We start from the raw sequence: 12,464 nt of genomic DNA, 5'->3' as shown, positions 1-12,464 counted from the left end.
AAAAATATATCAAAATAAATAAATAAATAAATAAATAATAATAACATTGAAAAAAAAAAAAAAAAAAAAGCACATCAAAATGGATAGCATAACAATTTATAGGAGTCTCCTCTAGGGGTAATCTTTATGCTTATTGAACCTATTTCCCCATTGCTCCTCTTTTCTCTTTGGTTATAAAGCTTAAATGACATTTTTTTTTTCTTTTCTCATCTAACCTTTACCTTGGCCAAGTTACAACCTAATAAAAGTCCTATTGATCTTTAGTTGCATGTGATTTCAGTTGTGAAATTTAGAGGTTTGTCAAAGCTTGGGTGTACTAGTTCTACATGATGCATTTGAGTGTAAATACAAACTTAAACACTTGAGTGATGAGTGTAAACACTTCCTTGTGAGGCTTCTATTATTTTTGAATCATTCTTTAATTGAGCTTATCACCTTGCTAGCTTTTAATGTTGCATTTGTGTTCATGGATTGTTGTTTTACCTTGATGCTTGAATGTTGTATTCTTTCTTTCTTCTTATACATTTGTGAATTCATTTAAAAAAAAAAATTAAGAAGTTTTGCTCATTCTTTGATAAAGTTTTAGAAAAGTTGTTTTAGATTGATTTTTAGTTTTGCCCCGGAGTGCAAAAGATTAAGTGTGGGGGTATTTGATAGATATATTTTTACACATTCTTTTATGTTTGGTTTATAGTATTTTAGACTTGTGTTGATGTTATTTTGATATTTTTAGATTTGTTTTGATTTAGTAAGTCATTTTAGATATTAGTTGCATTTCCTAGTTAATTTTCATATTTTTCCTGCTTTGAACAGTTTTCTTGCACAGACCATATCTGGAGCTACAGACCTTAGAATTGAACGTTCTTGGTGTCCCTGGAAAGATAAGAAAGAGATTTACAATTTCTATGTTGCAAGAAAAGCCCAGTTCAGACGTTAAGGATGTCTAATTTTGCCTACAAAGTCGCAGCTCTGTGCAGATTTATTTTCTGTTTTTAGATTAGGACTTAATGAATTGTAATTAGTGTATTAGTGACTTTAGCTAATGGGCTGGATCTTGTTTAGTCAGATTTAGGCCCATTAAGTCGTTTACATATAGCAAAACTTACATTGAACCAATATATACTTTTCGTCAGTTTAAAGATTTTTTTTCAGATTCAGTTTCTTGGAATTCAAGTTGTTTTTCCCTCCTCCATTCTCCACGAACTGTTTCTGCTTCTTGAAATTCTTGGACGAACTTCTTCTCAGACTTGAACACAGATTTGTGAAGCAAGGATGATGAAGATGCTCGGCTAGGTTCGTTGCACCGATTCAAGTTTCTGATTATGCGGTAATCTGTTCTTTAAAATCTTTAAAATCTGGAATTCCTCTTTCTCTCTAATCTGTTCTTGATTAATTCGACCTAAATTCATGATTATGATTTAGCTCTAAATAATTCAAGAACAGATTCAATTCGTTTTGAAATTAAAACACCGAAGTTGGATTCAATTTGGATTGGAATTTTATAAAACAGATTTGTGTCTAATTTTCCATAGAACACGATTGTGTTCTTCGTTCTCCAATTCGAATTGAATGAATAACAGTGGAATTCGGATTAATTCCTTATTACCGTATAAATCTGAGATTTGAATTGGTATTTTCATTTGATTAGATTTCCATCTTGTTTCAATTGATTCGAATTTATGATCTAGTATTCATTAAACTGTTCTTCAATCCCCTTGCTAATTGAACTGATAAAATCTTCAAACAAATTGATTTCTGTCTTTGAGATTCGACCTAGGTTAGCTCACTACATTACATTTTAATTCGGAGGACCTGGAATAATTTAATTTCCATTACGACGTGGATATCAGCCTCCAACCCTGTCTTTGTTGTATGTTTTATGTGTGAGGATTTTTCCCAAAATGTGTGTATGTCTTCTCTATTACTCTTGAATATTTTAATTGATGTTAATGGTTTATGTTTGTTTCTAATTTCATGATTTGGACTGTAATTGTATGTTTTAGATTTCTATGGGTTTTTGTGGAAATCCTAAATGGTTATTGTGAGTAGTTAATAAGGATATATGTTTGGAATGTGTAATTGAGGTCTTGTTGATGTTTAGCATGTAAAATAAAATGTTTCTACCATGTATGGTTTGTATTTTGCATTTTTCTACAGATGTGAGGTTTTTGGTACAAAGTTAGGCACCACTTTAGGCTCGCTAAGCGTCATCAAGGTCGAGAGCAAAGATGGATCTCAAGGCCACTCACACCAAGCGTGAGATGACCCTCACTGGGCACTAGAGCTCTAAGGGCTTCCCTAAGGTGTTTTTGTTGAGCATGGCCCTTATCATGTTGGGTGCTATTCAACTTGAGAGCAATTAAGCTCTCTTGTGGTCTAATGTTGGGCACAACGTACGTGTAGCAAGAGCTATGTTACAGTTTTGTATTGTGATTTCCTCATGATATATGAATGATAAATATGTGATCCCTTGTGTCATTGATTGTTAATAGTTAATTGATATAGTTGAATGGTTTATTTCTATGTTGAAACAATTAATGATATATGATATGTGATTAGTTGACAATGAAATGATATGATAATGCATAGAATATTGTTTGACATGCATCATATGTATAAATGTTTTTTAGGGTACGATATGAAATACACCACCAGGAAAAGTCTCCTTGTGTAAAAGTTTGGGAATGAATCCTTGGGGACAACCGAGTTCGAAATGCTATAATCTTACCCATTATGTGCATGAGGTAGAACTTGTGTGAATTCATCGTTCTAACTAGAACCAGGTAGTATGTTCTCCTAGTGAGAGCACATGATGTTTTTATTGGTGTCACATGCATGATTAAATGAAGTTCGTGTCCATTACATAGTGCATATGAATGATCTATTGTATTGGCTTATTATGTTTTGGATAATTGTAATATTTTTTTAGTATTATGCTTATGCTTTGTGTCTCTTATTTGTATTTGACTATCCAGCTACAACCTACGTCGTGAGATAGAATGAGATGTTTCTCACTCCCGTTGTTTTATGTTGTTCTTTTCGTTTTGTTGCAGGTGATCTTCAACATAATGTTGATGATGTTGGTAATGAAGCTTAGTCCTTATTGATGTGTTATGTTCTACTAGGATATGACATCGTGTGACACCCTCTACCCCACATACATAATACACAATAATATAAAGTACATTCTAGAGTAAATAAAACTTTCTTAAAAATAAGGTTTCAAAATACATAAATAGAGAGTTCACATTCATATTTCGTAAAGTGTAGTCCAATACGGAAATGATGACAAAATAAAACATCAATCTTTCCTAATAACAGTAATGAAACTCCAATGCTAAACCTAACTAAGCCCCAATGTCACATATCCTATCAGAGCATGCCCAACTGAAGCCTAAGCCTCATCACCAACATCCTCATGCTGATGATCACCTGCAACACAATTTAAACACAGACAAATAACAACAAAGGAGTGAGAAACATCTCACTCAGGTTCAAGTGCACAAATAAAGGTTAGATAACACACACACAACAAACATAAGTCACAAGTACAAATCACATGTAAACATTACGCATACAAAATCAATATCACTTGCACACTCATTTATTATGGAATGATGTCATGGACTCGACTCATAAATGCATGCATGTGGCGCCATACGAAAGTTTCACTTTTTTCATCACTGGTGACTCAAGGTACACCTAAAATAAGTTATTTCATGACATTGCATGTTACATCACTGGTATGCGGCCTAAGCTGCACACCTGGCATAAGTCATTTCATCACATTGCCTGTTACATCACTAGTATGCGGCCTAAGCAACATACCTGACATAAGTCATTTCATCACATTGCCTGTTAAATCACTGGTATGCGGCCTAAGCAACATACCTGACATAAGTCATATATGCATATGATGCATGTCTCACATTCACAATTACATTGACTCAATACTTCATATTTCATTTCACATTTCACATCTCATCATATTTCATGTCACATTATGTCACAATGTCTTATTATAGATCTTATGTTCACCTTTCACATTCTCATACAGAAACTTCTCATCATCATATACATCAAAATGATAAATAAATCATATTCCTAATTTTACCTCATAGGGTTTCCCAAAAGAACCCACAGAGCACTCCAATTCATATCAAAACTTATATGATTTTGAAATCAAATACATATTCATACATCACATCCAATAAGGAACACAATGAAAGAATCAGAAAGAAAAACAGAAAACATTCCTATTTTGCCTGTTTCTCATAGGGTTTCCCGTAGAAACCCATAGAGCACTCTAATTCATATCAAAACATGATCATTCTCAAAATCAATCACATATCTAAACATCACATTCAACAAGAAGCCCAACAGAACAATCAGAAGGCAAAACAGAAAACGTTCATATTTTGCCTGTTTCTAGAAACATGCATTAGGCAAGGGATTGGAGGTCAATCCTACTACCCAACAATTATTCCCGCACCCTGAGCGAGGTTTCTCACTCCCCCTTACCTGGATAAGCAGAAGACAAAGCTAGAGCGGAATCTGGTTGATCTCCTTCTCTTGGTTCACCTTGGTCTCTAGAAAGTGTGTCCAGGTGCACAAGTGCTCTATTTATAGATTTTCGGAGAGGCCAGAATGACCTGTTTCGAATCTAGAACGGTCCGTTCTGGATCCTTGTGGAATATGTAAAATTGGCACCTGGAACGGCCCGTTCTGGCACCTGGAACGGCCCGTTCTGGCATCTGGAACGGCCCGTTCTGGCATCTGGAACGGCCCGTTCTAAAACTAGAACGACCCGTTCTGGGTCTGTGTGTTAGTGCACAATGACCATATTTGGAACGGCTGGTCCTAAAACCAGAACGACCCGTTCTCAACTAGGGTTACAAGCCTTTTGGGTGGTTTGGAACGCCCCGTTCCCAACTAGAACTCGTAGGCCATTTAAGTAGCTTGGAATGGCTTGTTCCAGTTTGAGAACGGCTCGTTCTGAGCTACTAAATCACACTTGTTTTAGTACTCTGGAACGGCCCGTTCCAATTTTGGAACGGCCCGTTCTGGGCTACTAAGTCACACTTAAAATTACAAAATTACCCTTATCAAAAGCAATGAAAACTAGGGTGTTACACATCGAGATTTAGTTAAGAATTTATTTCTATTTGTTAGGTTTTTAGACAATCATTATTTTAATTTAATTTCAATTAGTTTTTTTTTTAGTTTGGGACAAGATACAATGTTCTTTATGTTAAACATGATGTTTTTATTTATGACAAGTGTTGTTAGCCAAATTTTGTTATTATTATTATTATCATCATCATCATCATCATTGAGGATGTTGATAATGAGACTTAATCCTTATTGACGTGTTATGTTCTGATTCCTGTGACATCAATATTTAGTTAAAAGTTTATTTCTATTTGTTATATTTTGAGACAATCATTATTTTATTTTAATTTCAATTAGTTTTTTTTTTTAGTTTGGGATAAGATGCAATGTTCTCTATGTTGAGCATGATGTTTTATTTATGACAAGTATTGTTAGCCAAATTTTGTTTTTATCATCATCATCATGTGGTATGGTATGTACACTACAAGAAAAACGCAAATTTTTGACGGACATAATCCATCAAAAAGAAGGAAAATTCGTTGAAAATTCTCTATTTCCGATGGATGCAAATCCGTCGAAAAAATGGGCATCAGAAAAAAAAATTTGTTGAAAAATTGTTTGAAAAATCCATCAAAAATTGTTTGAAAATCTTTATATGATTCCAACGGATAAATATGTCAGAAAATTTTTTGTTTAGTTTTAATAAATTTATTAGTGTAACAGCCCTCATATTTGGTCTCTCAAGGATTCAATTTCACAACACTTCACTTTTCCACGTATTTTGCCCTTACTAGACAGTTTCTGGGAAACTTCCCAGGAGGTCACCCATCCATGTATTACTCCAAGTCAAACATGCTTAATTGTGGAGTTCTAATGAGATAAGCTACAGAAAGGCATATGCATGTTGTCAATATAAGTAGTACAAATTAATTCATTTAAGTTATCCTTAACTATACAATCTCATACTTATATTATCTTTGGATCCCTCTCATTTTGGTGTGTATCCAGACCGTTATAAAAATATAATAATATATATAATAATTATATTACCAATAATAATAATTATATTATATTTAATTTATCTTTACTTATATATATACTTACTTTTATAATTAACAATCTACTTATTTCTATTTAAAATTAATATTATGATACAATTTAAATTATTTATTATATATAAAATTAAAAGTTTAAATAATAATTTATATATTTTAAAATGAGAAGGGTTATAATAATACCGGTGTAACTTTTATTAAGTATTACACCGCTTAATAACTTTATATTAAATGTGAATTTTGTAAATCCAACCATTACATTGAAAATTCATATCACTTTATATGTTTATGTCAAATTTTATTAAAATTGAACAACAACTTGAAGTTAATCAAAGCGTTCATATTTTACTATATTTTAAAATGTATATATTATGTGAATTTTGTTTTACAAGAATGAAGTATCAAATCATCTTGAACTAATATAAAATTTTGTATATATGATCTAAGAGTAAAAAAATTTCAATCTAACAGTTGAATTTATAAAATTCACATTTAATATAAAGTTATTGAGCAGTGTAATACTTAGTAAAAGTTATACCGGTGTTATTATAATCCTTCTCTTTTAAAATATTATTTTTATAAATTAAATTTTAACATTTTAAAAAAATTATTAATTAACTTAATATATTTGATCATCTTAAATCTAAGATATAAAATTAAAAAAATGTATTTATCCTTTTTTATTTTCTAATTATCAACTATTAATAAAATACGAATTTAAAATCTTATCTAATTATATCAAAATATTTTCATATCAAATTTAAAACCAGACATTAGTTATATAAAAATATTAAGATCATATAGTAAATTATCAATAAGATTCTAGTTAAATAATTTAAAATAATTAATTTTTCAACTATATTGCTTGCAAAAAATTTAAACCAAAGCTAATCAATTTTTTCTATATTAATTATAGGTAAAATTTAATAACTTTTAATTTAATAATTGGATCGATGAAATTCAACATACACTATGAGTTATTGAGCGAAGTAACTTTATAAGAGTTACTTTGTGAGTCATTTGATTCCTCCTCTCTCTGTCTCTCTCTCTCTCTCTCTCTCTCTCTCTCTCTCTCTCTCTCTATATATATATATATATATATATATATATATATATATATTTAAAATTTTATTGATGATCTTTTCTAATATATGATTGTCAATTTTTGTCAAAAATTCTTACATTTTCACTAGTAAAGAATATACATTTTACGTCGGTCATTTTTGGGGGTTTTACGTCGGAAAAAGCTGCGATGTAGAAGCGGGAGACATGAATTTACATCGGGGCACAAAACTGATATAAATTTACGTCGGACATTACAAGGTCCGACGTAAAAAGTTGTAAAAAAAATTTTAAAAAAAAGAAAAAGGACTGCAAGCAGAACGGGCCGTTCTGGTTGGAGAACAAGCCATTCTCCAAGCAGAACGTCCCATTCTTCATGGAGCACGGCCCGTTCTGCAAGGAGAACGGCCCGTTCTGCAAGGAGAACGGCCCGTTCTCCATCCAGAACGACCCGTTCTCCAACCTGGACTTCGCCACTTCCTTCCCCAGCTTCAAAAACTCATAATGCAACACAAAACGAAGAACGGGTTACCTCAGCAGAAGACGCCATGTGGATGAACAAGTATTTGGGCGAAAGAACCTACTGCCCCAAGACATGAAAAAATCCATTTTTTTTCAGTGAGAAAACATTGTCAATGAAGAAAACGAAGAAAAGGGGAAATGAAGAACCTACCTTGATTGCACAAAACGAAGAAAACGAAGAGAGCAAGATGTACACATAAGTGAGGAGGAGGCGGAGGAGAGTTTGGGTTTAAACTTTTGAGTTCACGATTGGATTATTTACGTCGGCCCTAGTAGGGTCCGACGTAAATTTTAACATCTATGTCGGACACAATGCATAGCCGACGTAGATGTTAAAATTTACGTCGGACGCTAAGAGGTCCGACGTAAATAATTTCACTAAAATTACGAACCATGCCACCGTGTTTTTATTACGTCGGATGTGTGTATGTGCGATGTAAAATGGGTGACGTAGTATTCTATTTTTCTACTAGTGTTTCGACAAATATAAACTTGTCAAAAATATTCCATCAGTAATATAACTTTTCCTATGATTTTTTTTCATCAGAAATATAAATTTTTCGATAGATTTATATCTGTCAAAAATTAACGACAGATAAATCCGTCAGAAATATAAATATAAATTTTATGACGAATTTGTATCCGTTGAAAATTACCAACAGATATATGCGTTAGATATATAAATTTTCCGGCAAATTTGCTTCTGTTAGAAATATAAATTTTCTGACAGATTTGTATCTGTCGAAATTTACCGTCAAAAATATAAATTTTCTGACAGATTTTTTTCTGTCAAAAATTATCAACGGATATATCCGTCAGAAATTATCTATCATAAATATAAATTTTTTGACGGATTTTTTTTTCATCGTTAAAATCTGTCAAAAATATAAATTTTCTGACGGATTTGTATCTGTCAGAAATTTGCATTTTTCTTGTAGTTAACAACCTCCTTAGCAAAAACATTTTCTTCCTTTTCACTTCTTTCGCCTTTTAGGAGTTGTTTTTTTATTTATTATTTTGTTTTTTCCCAATAAATTTCATTTGTATTTAATCATCTACCACTTTAGTAGGTGTTCTTATCGGGGATTTGAGGTAGAGTTGATCCGCTGGGTAAGGTCGGTGAGCCTCCTTTACTGGTACGCTTGATGTTCCAAGGTGGGGGTGGTACCTGCAAAAGAGACTCCGATGCTAAAGTTAGGGTTTGTGTGAATATGAGTCTCGTATAAGTAATGCACGTACCTTGGTGTGAATTAGGGTTTCGTTGGGCCTTGGGCCTCAGATCAGTTATGATCTGATTAGATAGCGGATCTCGTCTAGACCGAGATCTCCCAGCGCATGTCCGATGTCGTTCTGCGCTATGATACCGAGCTCGAGCTAGGCATAGCGGTATAGATAGTACAGTAGGTATTAGAGGATGTAACACAAATTTCTTATTTTTATGAGTCAGAGATAGATCATTAGTAAGACCATTATGTATGAATTTTCTATCAAATTTTCATGGCCTTCCTCACAAAATATGGCAAGCTTCCATGGGAACTACATCATATGAAAGCTTTTCTTTATAATTTCCAGTAGAAAACTTGACCTTAAATTGTTGATTTACTACCATATCCTCTTTTTATTAAACCATTGAAGCTTGTAAGGTTTTGGATGAGGAATGGTAGTGAAAAATAATTTAGCAACCAATCTTATGCTACAATAGTTGCTACTTTATTCACTATCAATAATGAGAGAACAAATTTGTTCTAAAATTTTACATCTTGTGTGAAAGATATTCTCTCTTTGTTAAGTGCTAATTTCACAAGATTGGCCTCCAAGAATTCTTATATTTAGTAAGAGATCATCATCACAAGGATAAACATTTTTTATCTTAAGTTCTACCCCTCCCTCCGCCCCCCCCCCCCCCCCCTCTTGACTTCCACTAGAAGTGGAGGAAAAAGATTTAGTCTCCTCTTGACTATTATAGTGTTTTAGCCCCCTCATGATCATGGTCTTTTTAGTGGGACATTGAGAGACAATATGACCTTTCGCTAAACACTTAAAACACCTAATATTATTAGTCCTAGAACTAGTGTAAATTTGTTGTTCTCATATTTTTCTCTATGAGGAATCTTGTGAGGAGTTTTCCTCAACAATTGTTGTTCAAACTTAATGCACAATTGGACCAAATCATTTAGTTCCCTATATAGCAAGAGCCTATCTTTGTCTCTAATCTCTATGCTCAAGCCTCTAAGGAACCAAAAAATGATGGTTATTTCCTCCCTGCTAATGCATGCCTTCATGATATACAAATTCATCTTTTGTCTATATTCTTCCACTTATATTATTTTGATTGAGTCATTGGAGGCACCCTACAACAAAAGGAGGTTGTGTGCCCTTTTTCCATGACACATCTGAGGTCATTACAATATTTAATAGGGGGCTCATTGTGAAACCTTCTATCGCTTTCCAGGGAGATCCACTAATACATGACATACCCTTGGAAGCTAAAGATTACTGGTGAAACGTTTCTCTCTTCACTCACTTGATGGCAACCAAAGAGTTGTTCCACTTTCATTTCCCAGGCTAAGTAAGTCTTAACATTATCCTTCTCGTGAAAATGAAGGACACCCACCTTGGATTCCTATCTATGTCTCTTTCTCTCTTGGTTCTATAAGTCTCCGACTCATTTTGGTAGTAGTTACTCATATGTTGACCATCACTCTTATTGCTCAAGTTATAGATCTTAAAAGAGCTATTACCATGTGAGTTAATACCATGATTTTTCTTATGTTTCTTTTCTAAGAATGCTTGTCTTTCTTTAAATTATTTAAGCTTTAGCTCTAAGTATGATTTTATGTCCCTTCTTTCTTTTGACTTTCTTTTTCTCCTTTCTCCATAGGTTTAGTGTCTTTAGTTTCGCCATGAGTTTTTCAAGATTTGGAGGGAAACTAGAGTCACTATATCTAGGAGAAATGTGTGATGTGCTCTTAGTCATGATGCAAATTGGAGAAAAAGATTTTTCCTAGACCAAACAAAAATGTAAACTAATATGGTTAAAGAAGTCTTTGGAACCTCTTAAATACTCTAATATTTGGAAAGAAACTACAAAGAAAAATAAAGAAAGTAAAATATGCAAACAAGATGTGTTCCTCAATAAAAATTTGGGTGGACCCTTATGAGTCTCCTAACATGTTGTCACAAGCACTAATGAAAAATTACTAAACAAAGATACAAGCAAATTGGAAGTTTTGAGTAGGCATCTAGAACCTTTCAAAACCATTTCCAAGAGAAAGACCATTACAAGAAAGAAATTAAAAGGAAATTATAAAAAAATTTGAAATGAAAATTTTTTTTCAAGTCTCCACATTTTCTCCAACACAATGAAGAAACTCGTTAGTGTAAGAGATCTTTTAGTGTTTTCCACTCCTTTCAATGGTGTTTCATCTTCAAGCTCTCCAAAAGCTAGCCTCAACTAAGGAGCAAGTCCTTCAAGACCTTTATCAACATTCTAAGATATTACCTTGTGGCAAGGTGTCTTATTTCCCCTTCACATGAAAATGTAGCACCAAAAACAACACTAGAGACCCTTTTAGAAGACAAACAATAAATGCACAATTAAAATTTTGCTAAACTCTAATGAACAGGTCACAAACACCTTGGAGTTGGCCTTGTTCATTCATACTTGGTACCTCTTAACATAATCAATGTTGATCGCCTACTTGTTCTTCTAGTAGTCAATACCACCAATGATTAGGTCAACATTACACTAGTTGAGTCCAAACTCTTGACTAGACCCACAGTCTTCATCATTCCTCAATCAAAGTCACTTAACAAATCAAGTTGGTAGAATCATAACCTGATCTACCAACCTTCCATAGGGAATCTACCACCGAGCTCGTAGAAACATGATCCAACCTCTACACTCGCTCGGAGGATGGAAAGAAAAGAATAACATCCTCCTGACCCTATCACAAGAAGTCTCCACCATGAAAGCTTTCTTGGAGCCACTTGCGAGATGAGATGACCTAGAACCAGTGTCAACTTTGTAAGACAATGACTTAACCATTGACGAGTGACTTGGCCAAGTAGTTAGGCCCCCTTCACGTTCTCACATGACATAATCCTTTCCCTTTATCAACAACCTTCATTGAGTCCTCTATAACCACCACCAGTAGCTCATTTACCCTGAAAATTATCCTCACCCTTCCGACGATGACTACAAAAACAAGGACTTCTTTCCCATCGACCTTGAGCATTGACTTTGTTCTCCTCTCCTCCACCACCTTCTCAGTCTCCTACACTTGCGTCAAGCTTTTCACCTCTATCCTCTTCGAAAGTGGAGACTCCATCCTTCTTGTAGGAGATTCAATAGGCCTACTCACCTCTACCAAGTTGTTTTTCTTTTGTGATTAAGAGGTAGGGCGAGCAACTATTTGGGAAACATGTTTTTTCTTCCTTACTAAAGGAGGCACCATCACATACTCTTTCGTTGCCCCCAACAACAATAGCTAGTCCTTGGACATCAATTGGCCTTTAAACATCACTATCGACCTTAAACTTGGCCTTCGATTATTTCTAGATGCTCTTACCCATCAAACTTGCACAAAAAAACAAATTACATTAGTAAATAATACAACGAATGAAATGATAACACACCTACAACATCTAAACTCACCCTCAAGAGCTCAATCCAAGTTAATGTCGCCAGGCAAAATGAGCACGACCTTTACA

Source organism: Cajanus cajan, chromosome 6 (assembly GCF_000230855.2).
Source record: "Cajanus cajan strain Asha chromosome 6, NIPB_CcT2T_4, whole genome shotgun sequence".
Taxonomy (NCBI): Eukaryota; Viridiplantae; Streptophyta; class Magnoliopsida; order Fabales; family Fabaceae; genus Cajanus; species Cajanus cajan.
The sequence above is the reverse complement of the archived record's forward strand: the minus strand, read 5'-3'. Positions refer to the sequence as shown.